We start from the raw sequence: 22,702 nt of genomic DNA on the forward strand, positions 1-22,702 counted from the left end.
TAGTAGTAGCAGCAGTAGTAGTAGTAGTAGTAGTAGTAGTAGTGTGATCTCGTTATTTTTAGATATTTAAAAGGATAGATCGCCGTAATTTACTTAGTTAAAAATAATAGGAAACGTGGCAGTCGATGGATCAGCAGAGGTCAGCACTAGACCGACAGACTCGGGTTGAAAATGACTTAATTTTTCCCTCGGAAATTTTGCCTGAAAAAATACTAGTGACACTTGCTGTACATGATCTCTGAAACTTCTCACTGAAAAGTCACCAGTTTCATTCATTTCACCGCAAGCAATGAATCACTCCCTTATTCCTACATAGAGTCAAATTTCTCGTATCTTGAACTTGAAGTTGCTAAGGAAATTTACCTGGGCTTTGTTCAGATTGTTAATTACCTAGACTCTGGAAATATATTAAAAACGGATATGGCATCATATAGCTTAAAGAAGGAGAAAAATGTATAGCAGGGGTCACATATATGTCTGGCTGGTGATTATCTAGCTATTAACCTGGACAGCTATTCCATTTATCAATGAATACGAGACACTTTGTTCATAAAAAATACTTTGTTTATTTTACGATGTATTTAATATACACACTTCAACACAATGACGGCGGTGGGGGGTTCGTCGTAGAGGTGGTCGCAATCTGTGTCAATTTGTGTCCCGTATCTGTCCGTCTCTCTGACTGTCTGTCTGTTGCTTTGTTTCTCTCCTCTTTTCATTGATATCTTTTCGACCTGTTAACCTATTTCCTCGCCAGCTTGTTATTACACTTTTGCTGTTTTTTCGGTCTGACCCATGACGGATTGACGTCATGGATCCAGGTCGCTACAAATCCCTGGATTCCATTGTTTATTTTCGTTTGCCTAGATGTAGCTTAGGTCACCTTTTTCTGAGATCGACCGTTCTTTGATCGCCTGAAATTTCCATTGTTTATTTTTCTACTTGCCTGGACACAGTTCACCCACACCCCTCCTTAACACAGGGAGAAGTCCGTTTGGAAACATTTTTTACTTGGGTATTACAGCTTATCAAGGCCCAAAAGCCACTCAATGATAATGGTTAATGAGCGTTAGGTGGACCACGTGACAACGCTATGATAATCAGTAATGGTGGAACTTGAGTAAGGTTTGATTATATAAGAGGGCGGCTACACAAGAACTTCTTTCTATTAGACTTGAAAACGAACGTTATAGTCAGCTGGGAATCAGTCCCACGCTATTGTGTTTACAAGACGGACAGTTATAGGAGAGAAACTCTGTTCATAGAATTTTCGCTTAGCTGTAGGTACAGGGAGAGTGAGGGGCTGTGCAAGATGTCAGATGTATAATGACATGAGTTGTCAATTAGTGACTGAACTCTCTCTCTCTCTCTCTCTCTCTCTCTCTCTCTCTCTCTCTCTCTCTCTCTCTGTGTATGTGTGTGTGTGTGTGTGTGTGTGTGTGTGTGTGTGTGTGTGTGTGTGTGTGTGTGTACAGTGATAGGGAATGGAAATCACATCGAATAAATTACTCGCTGTTTCCCCTCCATTTTGTAAAGTCTTTTTAAGACTTAAAAAAAATCAAAGCTTTAATTAAATTACAGTCTGTAAGGATCACTGCACAGGTTCTTGCAAGAATAACGACCAGCAACCAAAGTACTTATAACCTTTGTGAACTTGAACGTTTCTGCAATGATTGAGGCAACTTGGTTGCTGCATATGGTACAAGGTTCAGTATAAAACAGTAAATGTATTCTCTCGACATTCGCGACTTTTTTATTAAAAGGTTATTCACGAGTATTGGAACCGGTAATCAGTAACGTAGAGATGCAAGAAGTTAGCAACATTACTACTGGAAGAATCGAGAACGTATGAATTTTTTTAAAGTAGAGTATAAAATTGTCAACAGAAATCGACTAGTTGTCTTGTAACGCTGTAAATACAAAAGGGACGCAAATTGTTTTTTATTCAAATAACAAAAGGCGAAAAGGTACTCACTCCGCATTTGCGACTTCTTCTATTAAAGGGTTATTCGCCCGGATTTGAACCAGTTGAATGAACAGCAACAGGAGTAGCACGATTCGTGTCATATTTTCCGGATGTGTACGTCTTCCTGGAAAAGAAATTAAAAATAGATTGTATTTTACATTATAGTCTGTTATTGGCACTACAATAACGTTCTTAACTAATGTTTTATAATAATTTATGTACTCCGGCTCAGACAATTGGTAAGATGGAAACATTGTTATGCATAAATTTAAAGGATGTAATAATAAATTAAAAAAAAACTAAAAAACACTAAAACCACTTCACTGTATCCATCATAACGCCGTTAAGTGTAGTGTACATAATATATATATATATATATATATATATATATATATATATATATATATATATATATATATATATATATATATATATATTAGTTTTGGAAGATTTTAACCGTTAACACTATATAAAAAAAATATTTAATTTTTATATTTTTTATCATTCGTTAGAAAACTATTTAGACAGTAAGTCTTTTAATAACGTGCAATTAGTGCATCAACTTGCTCTCTCGAATTCACTATAATTCACAACGTTAATTTAAGAAATCATTATTTGTTTACCATGAAACACTGTTTTGGGAATTTAAAAACAAACAAGTACATTAAATCATGGCTCCCCAGCAGTGTTGATCAAACATCACCCCCTTAATCTTTATATATATATATATATATATATATATATATATATATATATATATATATATATATATATATAGAGAGAGAGAGAGAGAGAGAGAGAGAGGGGGGAGAAAGATTTTGGGGAGAGAATCCCAGCAAAGTGCTGGATTATAAAGAAAATCAATATAAGAATGTAAAATGTGACAAAATGTGACCCAAAGTCGTTTTCAATGTGGGAGAAAACCAGCTCCTCAAAAAGGGGCACACTGGAAGTGGGAAAAAATAGAAATTGTCATTTTATAGAAGGGTTTCCCCTTGATTTACTAAGGACAAATTAACTTCAGTGTAGCATCAGAACAGAGACTACACTGTGATCTTAGCCCGAAGGCCAGATATTTATTTATATACGTGTGTAATACAGAAAATCTGTACCGTTGGTTTTAAATCCAATACAAAAGGGATCCATCTCTGGTCACTTATTTTGAAATCTCTAACAACCCTGACTATGTCTGTTTCATCGAAAAATTACGGATTTCATTTTTCTTTTTATTTATATATTCTTTATGTTTTTTATTTTTCGTTTATTTTTATTTCATTTATTTGGGATGATGAATTTTGCTCGTATACATGTGGTTGAATAGAATGTATTTATCTTTTTATCTGCTTAATTGATAAATTGAATCAGCTTGATTCCCGATAGCCTCTTAACCATAAACTACCGGTTTCGGGGAAGCTGTTTCGAATAAAAAATCTATTTTAAAAATAGCTAAACACTAACTTTAAAATAAAAAAAAACTCAAAATAAAAACCAGGATAAAAGTTAATCAATTAGACCGACCAGTGCAATAGGAATATTTTTGAATTGTTGATCTGTTCCGACATCCCGATTATTTAATAGTAAAAACAAAGGGCTTGTTAAATTGATGTTTAAAAAGGTACAACTCGTCAAAGGGACAGGCAATTTGCTATATTACAGGAAATCTGCCTTATTCAGATTGGTGTTAGTAGAGATCTTAATTCCTAGTTCATGAAATGTTTTAGTAAGATCCTTTCTAAACCTATCTAGGGTGTTTCTATTGCAGCCTTGTAAAAGACATATGCCGTCGCTTCGATAAAGGTGGGTGGAGAGAGATAAAAGTCTACTATATCTAGTTGGTTGAATCTGCCTCTATGTGGCTCTGGTATGTTTTGGAATCAGTCTAGAACTGGCTTCTTTGTTTATAGATCTGTAAGTCCCTTTTTATTTAAAAAGCGGCTTTGTGTCTAACTCCGCCCTCGAGGCAGATAAATAGAGACGTGAAGTAAGTTTAACCTGGTGGGAAAAGCGGCTTCTCAGGAAGAGGGTCGCTCTGAAAGGATTACAAAAATATCCGAGAACAGACTCTTTGGCATTCCCCACGTCAGATCATCGTCGATCTACTAACTCACATCCCGAATATGGATGTAATGCCTAGAAGAATGTACTTCCTCCGGCCGAACTGGACCATACCTCATCTCGGCAAAGGTTGTCATAATAGCGTCAAGGAGGATCTCAGCTTGTATGATAACTGAATAGAACAAGAATCGTTACTATCGATAATAATATCGACAGATTATAAAAGTGATGCAAGAATACACATTATGTGGGGACGATCCTCCTCTGTTATTTTACTGTTGACCAACTATAAAATGTCCCCAAATCTTTACAATAGTTCATAAAATTCCGCCAACAACATCAACGAACATTGCGACGACAATAAAAATTTCCCCAATCGAACAGCATACGTTTCAGATTGTTCATTTGTCAATTTGGAACTGAATCAAAAATTAATAGGGAAAATACTGCTGTTGATATTATAGACACGACAGCTACATGAGGAATAACGCAATTTATTTTTAATAAAGGTTTTATTATCTCCCCCTCCAGATTAGAACACAGAGTGACGTAACTAGTAATTAATGCGTGGACGTTTGTTGATCAATTCGATGATTAGCAACAAAAAACATAAAATAATTGGATAAATTATTTTCCGGATATAAAAATGGATAGAAGACGGCAATTTGCATGTGTGAAGTAGTTGCCCTGTTTATCAGTTTACCTGGAGGTGGCTGTGGCAAAGAAGACAAAGACGCAAACTAATAATCTAGGCATGCAGAGTTCGAGGACGATAACAAGAATTTGTTTATGTGTGACTTAAAAACGACCATGTTATAGTCAGCTGGGAAGCAGTTCCATATTATTGTGTTCCACAGACGGGCAACTCCAGAAAAGAAGCTTTGCTCGTGTCATTTTCGTTTAGTAATGGGGGAAATTGTTGGTAGTGGTTGTAGTCAGACGAGTTTTACTCGTCCATCTACAACCACTAACAACAATTTTTCCCATTCTCTATCTATGCATAAAACTAAACGAAAATTACACGAGCAAAGCTTCTTTTCTGGAGTTGCCCGTCTGTGGAACACAATAATATGGAAATCCGGATGTTTTACAGGGAGGGGAATAGCCGATTGAAGCTCAGTCGAGCACGTGCCATGAAAATAACGATAGAGCAGAGATAGGCTTGCAACGTCTCTTCAGTGCGAAAGTAGCAGCATGGACGAGAAGAGGACAACCGTCATCAGATTTCAGAGCCGATTATTTAATTGATGTGTTTTATCGATGTGTTACATCTGTTTTTTATTATTATTATTATTATTATTATTATTATTATTATTATTATTATTATTATTATTATTATTATCTATTTTTGAGTCGCCTGCTTACTTTAATATTTTCGCTTGGTTAGCTCTCATAAATGAGAGGGTCTTTGTACGGGGAATAACACTTATGAGATATATAGATATAAAAGTGTTCATTTGAGCTCCTCCTCTTCTTCCAAAAACCAGGTATGCAGTACTGGTGTCATATTTGGGTTAGTTGATTCCTGCTTCATTTAAGGGTTCTTCATAAAGTGTAGAAACATATCCGTAATTTGATTGACCATCTACTCTTTCTTCTTCTCTGCAACCATTCTTTCACAGATGTAATTTTGTTAATCGCAGTCTTTTCTTTTTATATAAATACTATCATGGCATACATTATTCAGAATTGTCTGATCTATTTCCTGCTTCTTTTGTTCCAGCTCGTTTGATTCGTTGGTCTCGTGGTCTTCATCAATTCGCTGGTTTGAATTTCATTGTAATGCAACTGCCTATTCCTGTAGCTTCTTTCCAAAAAATCAATCTTGTGGAACTTTCTTCCTGTTGACTGTTTTCCTCCTATCTATAAGCTTGATATTTTCAAGACTAAAGTTCATAGGCATCTTATGTATGCCAGCTCCTTACATCAAGCAGCTTCAGGCCTTCTTTGTGCAACGTTGTCGCTACATTTTAACTCGGGCACACATTTTGCATGCAGAAGCAAAAGAATAAAAAAAGGAAATCCGACTTTTTTTCTTAATGTTTTCTAAGTTAAAATAAAAGTCATTTATTTATAGTACTTTCCGGACAACGCATAGCATCTTGTTTTAAAAGTTTCTTAGTTAGCCATGTACTTAACAAAACTCTGCCGTGTCGAACACATGCTTTTTCTCTTCCCGCGTCGATATGTCTATTTTACTCCAGTCACCACTACACATGTTTTTTAATCTCTGCTTTTCTTTCTGCTGCTATGTCTGCAGCTCGCCCCACGAATATGGTTGTCCGACCATATTTTGTTCAAAATTTGGATTGAATTATATTTCAAAAGTTCCTCTCGCACTAACTAGTTCTTCCAAATCCTCTGGTCGCCCACTTCGTTCTTTTTTTTTCTTTTTCACTTTCTTTCTCTCCTCTTCCTCCTATGCGACGTCGCCTCGCACGTTGTTTTACTCATTTACATATGTGATGCCGTTGCTATAGCTGCTGCACACGCGTCAGCGGCTTTGTTACATCTGAAGCTATTTTCATTTAAAAAAAAAACATGAATTAGTGAAGCAATGGAGAATGATTATTTTCCTTTTCTGAATTAATCACTCGTGAACTAAATTCTGGTGTAAGTTACGTTAAATTGAAGACTAGGGGGATACGACAGATATTTTAAAATATTGTTACTTATTTGAAAGGCGATGTTGTTGATTCTAGGTTTTTGTACTTTTATGTTGATGACTTTGTAAAATTTGTTTCATGATGTATTAGTTTTATGTTACTAAGATTTCTCTTACATCAGAGGGTGACACACATGCTGTTATTTCTGTAGATGCTAAAACCTTGCCTTAAAATCTACATTATGCATGGTGAGGCGACGGTGCGAGGCAATGGTTGTGTAACCAATGTAAATATTTGTTTCAATGTTGTTATAGGAGTCACACTCTACCGAACGGCATTTAAGCAGATAGCATCGGTTCTTTATAATGTTTTTATAGTTATGGTAAGCATTGTCGATACGATTACAAGGTTTTCGGGTTTAAATTTATTATAGTAAATAATGAGTTTAATTTTATAGTTATTGTTAAATGAAAATATGTATCTGTGTATAATATTTTTATGTGTTTTTCTTCTAATTTTAAGTTTGCTTACATTTGATTGCCGTAGAATATGTTAATAGAATTCTGGATGTGTTGCTGCGTGATATTATTTATAGTAGTATTTATTAAGTGTTGAATCACTGATTTTATTTGTTCATAGATGATATAGTTAGTATTGTTGCCCTATAAAAGGTTCATGAAGAAAGACGCGAACAACAGCGTTTCAGATAGAAAGAACTGTACAAAAAAAGTGAATATAACGAAACGTTGTCAGTATTTCTGACAGTTAAGTTAAACAGTTTGTAGTCTCGTGTAATGTTGTGATATTTTCTCCCACAAGAGTATTAATCTCCTGTTTCATATAATGGTTAATAGAGTTCATTATGAGTAAGTAAGTAATTCTAGAGAGAACAATCAGCTCTCTGGGCTTGCGAAGATGACATCAATAGACACCGGATTCAAGAATTCGGTCAAGGCAACGATCCTAGATCGAGGCGCGCCAGCAATGACATCAAAGAAGTTCAAAATGGGGGACGCAGAATTCCCGGGGATATGATATCAGAGGGACTGACCGACATTTCAGACAATAAACAAAAAACGGCGTGGATAAATGTTCTGACGTCATGTATCCCAATAAAAAAGATACAGCCAGAAGAAGAAGCGACCGCAGTAGGAAAGCCAACATATTATATCTCTGTTATTTTTACACACACCACCGCCATCCTGTGACCCCTTCATGCTGTCAGTATTGTCACTGGAAAATAAACATTTTCTAATCATTCCCGTTACTGGTTATTCAAAGATACTTTTTTGTTTGTGTCTGATTGTGGAGGCAGGCATAATTGTACGGATTCAAACAACCCATGACTGGCGATCCAGCTAGTTTTATGAATAACAGTTACGAAATCCATTATTGATAAACATTTGTTTTAACTTTTTAGTTCAAAGAGATTAGTTTTGCGCATTGTATTTTCTTAGTGGAGGAGATCAGTTTTGCGCAGTTTTGTAGTTTTTCTTTTTAATTAAAAATTCAAAACGCCTATCGTAGTCCTCCTCTCCTTCAATTTGACCGAAATCACTCCCTTCAGAATATGATTGTTAGTAGCCTCAACATCACTATCTACGAATATTAACCTTTTGATGATACTAATCCCTTCTATCGTCAGTTTTTTCTCGGCTCACTATACATTTGACTCTCATCCAAAGATGATTCGATGACGGATAGAAAACGTTTGTGATACATATGGAACATATATTAACTTTTTTATTATTATTTTTACATAAAGAGATAATAAAAATCGAAAAAATAAAAAATGCTGTCTTTAACAATTTTTGTTGAAATATATATAGTAGTGAATGACATTCCGGTGACCAAAAAGCAGAAAAACAACATGATTTTGTTTATTTTTATTATATATTTTATTATTTTCCATTTTTTTTTTCTTGTAAGCAAATGTCTATATTTTTTCACAAATGCCTTACACGTGTTTCCTTGTAGTGACGTGAGATATGATCTATTGTGTCATCAAATTACTCATATATATAAATATTAAAATTGCACCAAAGAGACGAAACAAAGACGATGGAGTAAACTTAACGTAAGGAATACGAAAATTCAGAAAAACACCCCCAAAGAAGATATATCCGATCGAATGAAGGATTGTGTTAGGCAGCCATCTTAAAATTTCTATTATAACAGAAGTGAGAAGTGTAGGTAGATAGACAGATAGATAGATATTAATTCTCTCTTGAACTATCAAATCTAACAGGTCTTGCACTATTCTCTCTTGAACTAACAAATTTAACAGGTCCTGCACTATCAACAAAGTTTCAACCCCTGTCCCATCACTGGAATCTTACATCCTTGGGTCCTAACTCAACAACTAACTTGACAAACAGCTAAATCTCACATCTTCACTGTAGAGGTCTCTAGTTGCTGGAAAGCCTTCGACTCTAATAGTTTCTTCCCTTGAACTGGTAAACTGAAATTTCCTCTCCGTTTCCTGCTTCCCTAAAATGCAGAAAATTAAATATAATGTGAACAACTTCATTGCTTAACTCCCTAGATAGTGACCCTGTAGACAAGAATCCAAGATAGTATCTCCTTAATTTCAATGGTTTGTTTTGGGTGAATAAGGGTACAAAAACGTTGTAACAAGTCCGTAGCAACGATGGCAAAACTACATGAATTGCGCGTCCATCTTAATATCCAATCATCACCAACTACTAACTGCTTGCAGACTTTAAAGGAATGCTCAAGGGAAAGAGATTTCGATCCAATAAAGAAGTGATATCGGAATCTGAGGCATATTTTGTTTAGACAAATGACAAAAGACAAATTTTGTTAAGACAAAAGACAAATTTTGTTTAGACAAATGACAAATGACAAATTTTGTTTAGACAAATGACAAAAGACAAATTTTGTTTAGACAAATGACAAAAGACAAATTTTGTTTAGACAAATGACAAAAGACAAATTTTGTTTATACAAATGAAACAAAAGACAAATTTTGTTTAGACAAATGACAAAAGACAAATTTTGTTTATACAAATGACAAAAGACAAATTTTGTTTAGACAAATGACAAAAGACAAATTTTGTTTAGACAAATGACAAAAGACAAATTTTGTTTAGACAAAAGACAAATGACAAATTTTGTTTATACAAATGACAAAAGACAAATTTTGTTTAGACAAATGACAAAAGACAAATTTTGTTTAGACAAATGACAAATTTTGTTTATACAAATGACGAATGACAAATTTTGTTTAGACAAATGACAAATGACAAATTTTGTTTAGACAAATGACAAATCGGTCGACAATAAAACTGAATTTAATTGTTCGAGAAACGTTAGAATTGATATATTACCCTAGAACAGAATTTTCCACCCTGTGGCTCCTTAAGCTTCTCAGGGGTTCCTTCAAATATATAAGCAGAAATATTTATTCCTCTGCACATATCTGCAAATTTATTTTTCAGGGATTTTTTTTCAAACATACTTTTCTTTGAAAAACCCCGAAAAATAAATTAGCACATCAGTTCAAATTTATTTTTCAGGGGTTTTTTTTTTTGTTGTTGTTGTTGTTTTTTTCAGACCTACTTTTCTTAATTGTGAATAAACTGCAAAAAAGATCGAATAAATTTGGGATAGACATATTCTAAAACCTAAAGCGATTATAAAAAGACAAAAATATCTCTTGCATTATGTAGGAGAAATAAATAAATGCGGTGGTAAAGTATTTTCTTAGGTATGGTTTTCTTGGGACACTAATGTTATTGGAAGAGTCCCACGAAGATAAAAAGGTTGGGAAACTCTAGAAGGATACTAGATGTTCGTTCGTCAGGATGACAAGGACGTTCTGAGATTCTTGGAGGGATGACGGATGACACGCACTAAATAGTGAAGCAATGATTGCGCAATCGTTAATCACTCTTCTCTGGAGTCGGCACTGTTTGATTCCAGTGACAAGAAGTCCAGAACGACTGGAAACAATGTTGAGGACAGATAATACATACAGCACCTGGTATTCCCAAATAGTCATCCATTTTTGTACTGACCAAGCTAAACGATGCTTAAACGACGTGTAGGAATGGTTTTATATTGATGAATAAAGTGGTATTTAGTCTAAAAATTGTTGGGACTTATTGAGTGAAGTGTTTGAAGTAACTCGGTAAAAGGAAAAAAAAACTATGTAAAAAGCTGACCCATCGAGTGGGGTAGAAACGAAGACTGATGATCGCCTCGTTGAACCTTCATTTATTCAACTTATGCGAAAAGGCGAAAAGGCGACGAAAGGAAATGAGTTTTGCTCATTGACCAAAATTAAATCAATTCGATTAAAAATCGTTATAACTTTAAAAGTAAAAAAATCGAGAAAAGAAAAACAAAACGGAAGTTTTAAAAGAATAGAAAATTATATTAAAACTGTTCATGAATCTTATTGATTCGGAAAAGAATTTTTGTCTTTTATCGAAAAATGTAATGTTAAAAGAAATGGTCCGTTGAAAAATATTGAAAGTTTAATCAGAACACAAAAACCAGTCATACATGCTGACATCGCAATTAAATGTATTCAGTGTTAGCTCCACACAAATCAGGGCGTTTTGAAATAATTAAATGAAGCCATTCGAGCGACGATTATCTTGAAGCCAAATTACGCTTGATTCAGGCATTTATTTCTGGCAAAATATTAAAAACATTTGCAAATAAATTAAACTTCGTTGCCATTTTAACAGGTTTCGTTTAGTTGCGTTGTTTTACGGCGTATCAAACCTTTTCGGTTGAGTTAATATCGAGTGAAGTCATGTCGAGAAAAAGGTTTTTAAGCGAAAAGTTCATTATGTTTTCAAAATAATTTGATCATGTTTGGCCATTTTCTTGATTTTGCATTTTTTATGAGTAATTATTAATCAAGGCTGAATACCACTCGAGCATAAGGGTTAATAAGATGGATATGTTTTGACGATTATCTTGAAACCAAATTACGATTGATTCAGGCATTTTTATTCCATTCACTGACAAAATATAAAAAAAAAATTATATTACAACTAAACTAAACGTCGTTGCCATTCGCTTATATATTAGAAGCGTCGTTTGGTTTTGATGTTTTACGGCATATCAACGCTTTTCGGTTGAGTTAATATCGAGTGCAGTCATTTAGAGGAAAGTTGATCATGTTTTCACAAATGTTTGGTCGTTTTCTTGGTTTTCTTATTTCCTAATGAGTTATCATTTATCAAGGCTGAATACCACGCGAGGATAAAGATCACTAAGATCGGTATATTATGACGATTATCTGAAACCAAATTACGATTGATTCAAGCATTTTTATTCCATCCACTGATACAGGGTGTCCAAAAAGTCACTAAAGAGTTAAAAATCTTTGTCATTTTACAATTAATGATTATTTTTTCTCTTTATTTCTCTGTTTAAGATATTTTATAGATAATAGTTTGGAAATTTATTATGGATAAGTATAGCATTGAACAACGTACACAAGTTGTGAAATTGTTTTACCAAAATTAGGGTCAAGTTCAGTGACTTTTTGGACACACTGTATAAAAAACATATTACAACTAAACTAAACGTCATTGCCATTCGCTTATATATGAGAGGTTTCGATTAGTTGTGATGTTTTACGGCATATCAACCCTTTTTTTGGTTGAGTTCATATTGAGTACATTCATTTCGGGAAAAGATTTTTATGCGAAAAGTTTGTTATGTTTTCAAAATAATTTGATTATGTTAGGTCATTTTCTTGTTTTGTTATTTTTAATGAGTAAATATTTAGTAAGACCAAATGTCCCTCGAGGATATGGATCAAATGGTAGAAAATAACGATAGAAAGCTAGAATGCAGTCATTTCGATAGGTTTTTGTGTCAATTTCATCATTTGTTTAAAATAATTAAATCATGCTGTTTGATTTGGTTGCTTTTGTATTTTTGTTTTCGTTTTGTTTTCTTTTCTTTGTTGTTTTTTAGAAATGAGTCACCACTCGCAAAGGCCAAAAGAAACGAAAAGATGAACATAGCTCAGTTGTGAGGTAAAGGTCAAGGAAACTTGCATACTGACTGTCAGTTTCGGGCACACAGGCGCGTTCTTGAACAATCTGAGTGAGGTCGTAAGCAATAGAGAAATCGTGACAGAACCTCCCCTTATCATTTGTCTTGTTTGAGTGAGTTAACCATTCCACATTGTGAACATTGAAGTCACCACAGACGTGAATGTTGGCCGAAAAATGAGCAGAGAGGATATGGTCAATTTTCTTAGATATGCTCTTAAAGATAGTAACTCCGCTGTGGGGGCGATAGAGGGCAAATATAAATGTTGTGTTGTAAGCAACCCGGAAAAACATATAGGGTAAATAAGGGTCCTCTCTGGAAAGCCATCTTTAATGTATGCACATATTTCGTGCCCATGGCGATCTGGAGTGTCAAATCTGGATGTTGTTAGAGTATCCTTTAATTACAAAATCATCTAGGGTAATTGTCGGTCCAATGCCGCTTAGGAATAATAGGTCTAGTTTAGTCTTCTGTAATTAAGATTCAACCTCTGGAAGTTTGGAATGTAGTCCCTCTGATGTTGGAGACGGAGACATGGTAATGGGGGTCTACGCTGGGTTTAATCGTGTATTATTTCTGGAGAATTTTCATGGTGGAGTTTTTGTGGAACAGGTCCACAGGTTAGAGCAGGGCAAAAAGGGAAAGTAAGAGAGAAAAAGAAACGAAGAAACTTTTTTTGTAGCATATGAAAAGGTAAAGCCGTAACAATTACCCAATAATATGACATCGAGAAGCCCCACCAGAAGCTACTGCATGGTTCAGAATTCATTCATCAAATGGCAATACAGCAGCTCCAGTACTTTGCACCTGCTGATAGGACAGCCTCCTTAGTTAATCCAAGGTTCGGATCCCTGACTATCATGCGGATAACGTCAGCCCAGATAAAACGTTTACCTCCAGCACCCTTACTAGTGACATGGCCACAAAAACAGACACAGAAACAGAATATTTCCGACATCTCAGGCTACTGTTCCCGCAAAATACTGCTGACCTAGAAAGCAGCTTTTTCTTCGCCCTTTATCAGAAAAATCACTCATAAATGAGGATTGAGGAACAAATTAGAAGCGAGAGTTACAGGAGCTACTGATAACGCATCCACAATGCATTGTTTACTCTCCATTATAAAACAAATATATAATAATAAGTATTGTACTTATTATAAGTCCAATTGGCATGTTATGGGGAAAGTATGATCATAGATTCCCCTCTCATTAACTGAAAATAAGTAGAAATGTTGGACCTATTTAAGCTAGATTTAAATCTATCATACATTTAATAAAACAAACCAAAAATATATATGAATTACAAACTAAAATAAAGATATTAATATTTGCATCTAATAAAAAGAATATCGCAAATTCAACCACTTATCTGTTAAAAGCGGCCCGTTTTAAATGCAAAGTATTAAGGGTTGTTTTAGCATGAAACTACAATCGTGCTTAAAGTTTGGCGTTTTATAGGAAAAATCTATCGATTATTATATTGTACCTAATTAGTGATTTTAAAAGTTAAAAAAATGACTTGTGTGCCATCTGCTAGAATAGAAACCAAAAGATATAGCCTTATTCATTAGCGTATGACCTAAAGCTATATGTATACAAAACCTGTAAAAAATAGCGTTGTTTTACCTATAATTATATTGACTTATATCAAGCCAAGATCACTTTTTTGGCAATTTTAACTCCTTAGCAGCTATTTTACCGGCTGAAAAGCAAATCGAAAGTGTGCTATAGATTCAAATACGCTCTATATAAAAGTTCGACACCAAATATTCAGAGATGAGTTTGGTAGAGAAATTTTTCACACATATCGACAAGGTCAATTTATATATATAAATATTCAAAATGGCGTAATATAAGCAAACTATAAGGTATTTGCAGCTTCTCTTTCAATTTTCGTTTTTTTTAATCATGTCCAAACGCATTCTATTTCCTTTTGGTGTATTGATTGTTCCTATTTCTTCTGATGAGTTAAGGACAAAATAGATTCACTGATTCATATAATAATTAAGGGATTGGTTTTGTGCTATGAAACAGATATTGTCAAGAATTGTAAGTGTCAACTGAATTAAAGGAATAAATTATATATATATGTGTGTGTGTGTGTGTGTGTGTGTGTGTGTGTGTGTGTGTGTGTGTGTGCTAGAATGTTTTTAGCTTAAATTCTTCGCATTTATGCAGAGTGTAGAAACTATGTATAAACTGAATCCAGCATAATAGTTAAATGAAACCAATCATCTAATAACATAGCGTAAAAATGTATAAGTAATTAATTAAAACTCGTTTATCAAAGGAATATGCAAATTAGTTAACTGTCATGTAGTCGCTCGCATGTCCATGACTGAGTACATTAAGAGGTTCGTTTTAGTAATTCTTTTTAAATAGAAAAAAGAAGGCTTTTAATATCAATGCCAGAGCGAGAAAAAAAACTTTATTGGTAAATAGATAGATATATAAAGAGAGATAGATAGATAAATAAGTAAATAAATATAGATAGAGAGAGAGAGAGAGAGAGAGAGAGAGAAGAGAAAGAACCATATATAATTGATTGTAGATATCTATTACAATTGTTCCAATATAATTCTTCAGATTTCATCCGATGTATTCCTCTGCCTTTTCTCCCTTCCCTTCCTTTCCAAACTGTTTTGCCATTAGGTCATTGATTTCCTTTTGAAAATGTCCATTACGTCATTAGATTTCTTATTGATTATTTTCATCTATTTTTTATATGCGTTTTATTTTTTGGAGTAAAAAAAATCTATTATTCCTACGTCTATCGGGCCTTACGTGGATCTTATAATTTCTACCATATTGATTTCCATCGTAGACATAAAATGTCCTCTTATACATACTAGCAAGAATATATGACGTTACTCAGGATATAAAGGGATGATAGATCTTTTGTGCTCTGTCCATAAAATTATCGTTTGCAAATTATTTTTTTACATTTCATAATATTCAATTTGCTCTTGTTGTTTACTACACAAGCGAAAATCTAAGTACAACCACTAGTGAGACTCACCTTGCCACACGAACTTATGTCAGTCCTAACCCAATGTTATTAAGTGCAATACAGACTCCTTGCAGGTCAACTAAATCAGACCGCGGTCGCTTGTATTTCAGAAAAACAATACAAGTCAGTCATGGACTACTTAACATAGCGACAGTTTATACACAGTCTTGCGAACTCACACACACGTCCACATTCATATGAACAAAGCAATACTTTCTTCATGTAGATCCTTTGAATTCTTCTTTACTCTTTACATCTGAGATCTTCTATTCAACTACAATGGTGTAGTCTAAGAGGAGCATACAGTGTACTCTGACTAGTTCTATCCATATCAATATGACCAACTTTAAAGAATTCCAGTGATGAACATGGCAACTAAAAGGGAAGACAAACTCATTTTTTTTCATGATAAATAAATACATTTATTTGAGTAGATTATGATTATGATTTTGATGCTGCTGTTGTTGTCTTTCTAGTAAGAATTCTTTCTAGAAAGACATCGGCTACTTACGAAAGGGGCCGCGGTTTTCTATGAGATTGATTTGTGGCACTTGGTTTTCCCAAATGGTCACACATTTAATACCGGTCCAGCTAAACTTAACGTAACTTCGGCGATCTTATGCGAAACCAGTTATTCAATTCTGGGAGTAGAATGTACATCGCATAGAGACGGTGTAAGTAAAATGATATTGAAATATACAGGATTTTTCAAAAAGCTTGAACACATTTTGACATTGAATTTCTCGAGAACTATTAAGGATATAAAAACGCATCTGGTATATTCAGAAAACTTGTAATCTCATGTTTTTCATGGAATTTTTATATATATATATATATATATATATATATATATATATATATATATATATATATATATATATATATATATATATATTACATTTTCACCCCAAACAAGGCACATTGCCACTTTGGTGTAGGGGGCTACTATCAGGGGAAACAACTACTGGGGTACTATGTAGGGATTTGGGCAGCAAGATGTTGGTTCACGTTGCACTTGAACTTCTGCATGTCAGTACAGTTGGGGAAGCAGTGACCTGGAATGGAATTCCAAAGTCTAGCGGTTCTGGGGAAGAAACTATTGGAATAAAAAGATATTTTACATCTAGGGATCTCTACAGTGTGGGGTGAGATTTTGCAGCTTGTCGGGTCTGTCGAGGGTGTTCACGTCGTGGGGGCACAAGTGCTTGCAGTTCATCAGAGCATTCACCATTAAAATACTTGTAGAACAGACAGAGGGATGCAATGTTTCGTCGATGAGATAGAGGCTGAAGTTCTTTTCAATGTAAGAACCTTTGGTCACATGACACACATCAAGCCGATAGTCCAATTCTTACAAAACGCGTCCCAACATTGTGTTATCAATGGTGGCAACAACTTTGTTATTCGGGCCTTCAGCTCATCCACGTCTCTTAGAACGGGAGGCACATAGACCAATCCGTTTACAAATCCTCACAAAAAATCGCAGGATGTGAGATCTGGAGATCTCGGAGGCCAGGGCATGAGATCGTGATCATCTTGCTTAGATCGCCCATTTCATCTTACTGGCAGTGTTGTGTTCAGAAACTGTCTAATCATGACGTTCCAATGTGGTGGCACCCCATCCTGTTGGAAAATGAAGTCATCAAACTCTTTCTCGCTCAAGCAGATATGGGGACTTGAAATGTGCCCAAGACTTTGGGAACACCCTGTACTTTCGGTGAATTGAACTCCTTTGAGACACGACTGGCGTTTATAGGGGGGAGCAATGAAGATCTCTGTATTTTTTTACACTCCTGAAGACATAAATTCCTCGTCATAATTTGTATTCTTTTTAATTCCAATATTTTTTAGATTAAAAATTAAATAAATGTAATTATTTTCATTAACGCCAAGCGTAAAGAAAAAGATAGGATATTCTTACGTTCTCTTTGATCAAAATGTACGCATATAGTAATGAAATTTTAAGGATGTAGTGTTTACCTGATATGGTAAACTTCAATCGAATATAAATACCAGTATATATATATATATAATTTAATCCCAACCGGTTAAAAACGTCCAATACACAATAGAGAGTAGAGCTTATTATACGAGAAAGAAAATTAAAACTGTAAGTTGAAATTTACAATCAAATTCTATTGTTCGACTGAATACTCCAAAAAACTATTTACACATTTATAAATTATGATTGTAAATTTCAACTTACAGTTTTAATTTTCTTTCTCTTAAGATAAGCTCTACTCTCTATTGTGTATTGGACGTTTTTAACCGGTTGGGATTAAATTATATATATATATATATATATATATATATATATATATATATATATATATATATATATATATATATTCCGAATGTACATGACTAAAGTATTGAGGTATATATATATATATATATATATATATATATATATATATATATACCTCAATACTTTAGTATATATGTATATATATGTATGTATATATATATATATATGAAAAAAGTCTATATTTCAAATTCCAAGATGTTGTTCATCTTACCGTATGTTCAAATGTTCAATTCTTGATCAATTCTTGAGAGCACCTGTTTTTCAGGGCAGAAACAATCATATGATTGTTATGTTAATTTTTAAATATTTTCCGTCCTAACTCATCAGTAGAGTAAGAACTCATTAACTTTAAAAAGAAAAAACAAAGACTTTGAGCATGATTACATAAATCTGAAAAAGTCTGAAGAGTAGTTGCAATTGTGTTTAATGATATTTACGGCATCTTTGATTTAAAAACTAAGTCCGATAATACCTTTTGCCCCTTCTTGCACTATATATATATATATATATATATATATATATATATATATATATATATATATATATATATATATATATACGTTTTATTTTTTATTACCGTATCTTTCTGTTAAGTTACATTATTGTTTCGGCTACACGGCCGTTTTTTGAGCCGTCTGTAGCGTCCTCAGACTTTTACAGAAGTCTTCGCTATTTTGGGATGAAAGAGCGGAAGAGTGAATGAGTTCAGGGGGGTGCGAGGAGGGCGGAAGATGAAGAGAGGAAGGGAACAAGGAGGGAAGGTGGGGGGCGTTTGGTATGTCGATAATGTTTTAGTTTTGGCGTTTAAGGAACTTGTGAGGGAGGGTCTGGGAAGTTCATTTCTGGTGTGGCTGAGGGCATAGGGATACATGAGGGGAAGGGGAATATGTGGGGGTTGGAGGAGGGGGGTTACTTTAAAATTCGAGAAGCAACTGATCTTGTCGGTCTTTTCATCCTATACAACCTAACAAACACTATAAATAACAAAAACATAGGACTATATAGAGACGATGGCCTTATAATAGTTGAAAACTCAAATGGCCCCAAATGCGAAAAAATAAAGAAACCCTTAACTAAAGAAATGAACAGAATAGGCCTAAAACTAAACATCAAATCCAACATAAAAACCGTCAACTCTCAACCTCTCAAGCAACACATACGAACCCTACGCCAAAGACAACACCTACCCACTCTATATACACCCACTATCAAACCACCCAAAACATATAATTAAACACATCCCCACATCTATCGAAAAAAAGACTTAGCACCAACCCCTCCAAACTCGAAATAACAACAAACATAAACCCTTCTACGAAAATGCACTTAAGGAAAATGGTCACCCAAACAATACCTTCAATTACATTAAACCAAATCCACCCAATACCGCAAACAAGAGAAATAGAACTAGAAAAATAATTTGGTTCAATCCCCCCCTTCAATACAATGGTCAAAACAAAACTTGGCACTAAATTCTTCCAACTAATAAACAACCACTTCCCACCCAGCCACGTACTACACAAAATTTTCTGTAAAAGTCTGAGGACGCTACATACGGCCAAAAAAAAAACGGCCGTGTAGCCGAAACAATAATGTAACTTAACAGAAAGATACAGTAATAAAAAATAAAACGCATATTTGCTCTACAATAGTATTGAGCACTTTCTTCAGTTTTTATTAATTACCATCTCAACTATATATATATATATATATATATATATATATATATATATATATATATATATATATATATATATATATATAATGCTTCATATCTTGCGTTTAGCTTACTGGGAAGTGAAATACAAACTGCCATTAGATTATTAAGCGATGCTATTGGAGTAAACAAATCGAGCTTAGGCATTTAGGCGATGTTCAAAACATCGTTAATTCACTACTCGCACAGCAGCAGTCGAATAGCGTAATGGTGAGAAGCCTTGACTGTCGTTTGGCCGATTGGGTTCCGATCCTGGCTTGAGTTAGTTGCCTGTGTAGCCGCACTGATGAGCTGTGATACAACAAAACAGTACTGCATGTTGATGATATGTATAGAAAGGAGAGAAGAGGAAGGATAGGGGAAGAAGAAGGGGAGAGAAAAAGATGTCGCCACCATCAATCTATATATTTTTTACATTAAATAAAAAAAAAATCTATTTGTTGCTGACTTTTTTTTATTATTCAATTTTCACCCCAAACAAGGCACAGTGTCACTTTGAAGTAGGGCTTTTATCGGAGACATAATTTGCGAAGGCATTATGAAGGGAGATGAGTAGCAAAATGTTTGTTCACATTACACTTGAACTTCTGCATATCAGTACAGTTGGGAAAGCAGAATCCCAGAAGGGAGTTCCAAAGACTTACCGTTCTGGGGAATAAACTATTGGAATAAAAGGCTTTCTTACACCTAGGGATCTCTACTGTAAAGAGGTGGGACTTAGTTGCTTGTCGGGTTTTTTGGGGGTAGTCACGTCGAGGAGGTACAAGTGCTTGCAGTTCGTCAGAGCATTCACCATTAAAATACATGTAAAACATGCAGAGGGATGCAACATTTCGTCGATGGGACATAGGCTGAAGCCTAGATGACAATTCAGGACCTATCAGGTTGGCGAAACTCTTTTCAACCCTGTCCAGGAGTGAGAGACAAACAGCAGATGCACCAGCCCAAATGTGACAACAGTACTCCATACATGGGCGAATGGTGGCCTTATAGAGGTACAGGATACTTTCAGGCGTAAGTAATTTTCTAGCACGGTAGAGAGAGCCGACCTTCTTTGCAGCAGCCTTGGCAATGCTCTCAATGTATCTGTTCCAGTTCATGTTCCATGCAAACGTTAGGCCGAGGAGTTTAAAAGAAGTACTTTCAGGCAATGTGTTCTTGGCCATTGCTATTGGTGGTAGAGAAGGTTTCTTGTAGTTATTAAAGAAACAAGCTTAGTTTTGGCAGCATTGAATGTGACCATCCATTTATGTCCCCATTCCACTACAGATTGGAAGTCATCCTCTAGTGTTTCTGCCATTTCCTTAGATATGTGGTCATTTGTTTTCCCCTCATGCCTATTCTAGAGAGTGATGTCATCGGCAAATCTACCCATCTCTGAAACAATTTTATCTATCTCCTCTCCCATTAAAAATGAAAATGGAAAGCATAGTAATGTCCTTTGTAATGACTTTGAGGGGGGCTTGGCGGTTTTAGCGATTGTATTTCGACTTTCAAGACAACAAACTGTATATTTCTAATACATGCATTAAATAACATTTTCTTTTATATCAAAACAGGAAAAAGGGAGAAAACGCGCTGCTCAATATATATTTAAAATGGAAGAAATCAAGGAATCGATGGATATTTATTGATCGATTAAAAAAGGTTTTCGTTTTATCACTAAATAACTTAAGAATTTGTTTAGTCTTATAAATAATAATAATAATAATAATAATAATAATAATAATAATAATAATAATAATAATAATGCGCACAACTAGTTATAAAAAAGGGAAAACTGGAAACGACATGAGGGCACTAGGGGAACAAGACGATTATAAATACTTGGGAATTCTGGAAGCGGACACCATCAGAGCAACAGAAATGAAAGAGAAAATTGGAAAGGAATACCTCAGGAGAACAAGAAAACTCCTGGAAACGAAATTATTTAGCAGAAACCTAATAAAAGGTATAAATACATGGGCTGTATCACTAGTAAGATACTCTGGACCATTTATAAGGTGGACAAAAGAAGAACTGAGACAACTCGACCAGAAAACCAGGAAACTCATGACCATACATAATGCACTACACCCAAAGGACGATATTGACTGACTCTACGTGAAAAGGAAAGACGGCGGGATAGGACTGATCTGTATAGAAGACTGTGTGAAGGACACGAAAAAAGGTCTAGAAAAATACATAATGCAAACCACTGAAAGGATAATTATGGCAGCGAGAGACACTGAAAAAAAAACAACAAAACAGAAAACAGAGAGACAAACGACAAAACAAGAAAAGAGAAATGGGAAGAGAAACAACTCCACGGAAGATTCATAAGAATGACAAAAGATAAGAATAACGAAAACACCTGGACATGGATGCGAAAAGGACATATAAACCGAGAAACTGAATCTCTAATAACTGCAGCACAAGATAACTCGATAAGAACCAACCATATCAAAGCAAGGATGTGGACAAAGAGACGAAACGATAAACCATATAGTAAGTGAATGCAGCAAACTGGCCCAAAAGGAATACAAAAACAGGCATGATCAAGTGGGGACGGTGGTACAGTGCAAACGACTGCATTTTGAGCGTACAGACAAATGGTACAAGCATAAACCCCAACAGCACTCGAAAACGAGAACCAAAAAACCTATGGGACATGGACATACAAACGGACAAACCCATCCAAGCAAAAACACCAGATGTCGTAAAATTAACAAGAAAGAAAAATCCTGTCAAATCGTAGACTTTGCAGTCGCAGGTGACCACAGGGTAAGTATGAAAGAAAAGGAGAAACGAGGCAAATACACAGAGCTAGCCAGAGAATTAAAAGGAAATTGGATGATGAAGAAAATCAAAATAGTATCGATAATAGTAGGAGCACTAGGAACAATTCTGAAAAAAAAATGTCAGAAATTGGAATCAGAGGAATAACTCCAAAAGTACAACGACTAACGATAATGAAAACGACTGAAATATTAAGGAAAACCCTTGAATGCGGA

General features: G+C 34.7%; 1 long non-coding RNA gene across 1 annotated transcript in view; it reads right to left on the reverse strand.

Annotated features, from left to right (window-relative positions):
• Positions 1–22,702, reverse strand: part of LOC145292941 (uncharacterized) — a 112,245-nt gene that overhangs the window by 53,484 nt on the left and 36,059 nt on the right. Inside the window, exon 2 of the long non-coding RNA XR_013869620.1 lies at positions 1,976–2,090. This is a non-coding gene — a long non-coding RNA (uncharacterized LOC145292941). The remainder of the gene's footprint in view (positions 1–1,975; positions 2,091–22,702) is intronic.

The sequence above is a fragment of the Euprymna scolopes genome, chromosome 14, assembly GCF_053919585.1.
Source record: "Euprymna scolopes isolate OS-2025 chromosome 14, ASM5391958v1, whole genome shotgun sequence".
Lineage (NCBI taxonomy): Eukaryota > Metazoa > Mollusca > Cephalopoda > Sepiida > Sepiolidae > Euprymna > Euprymna scolopes.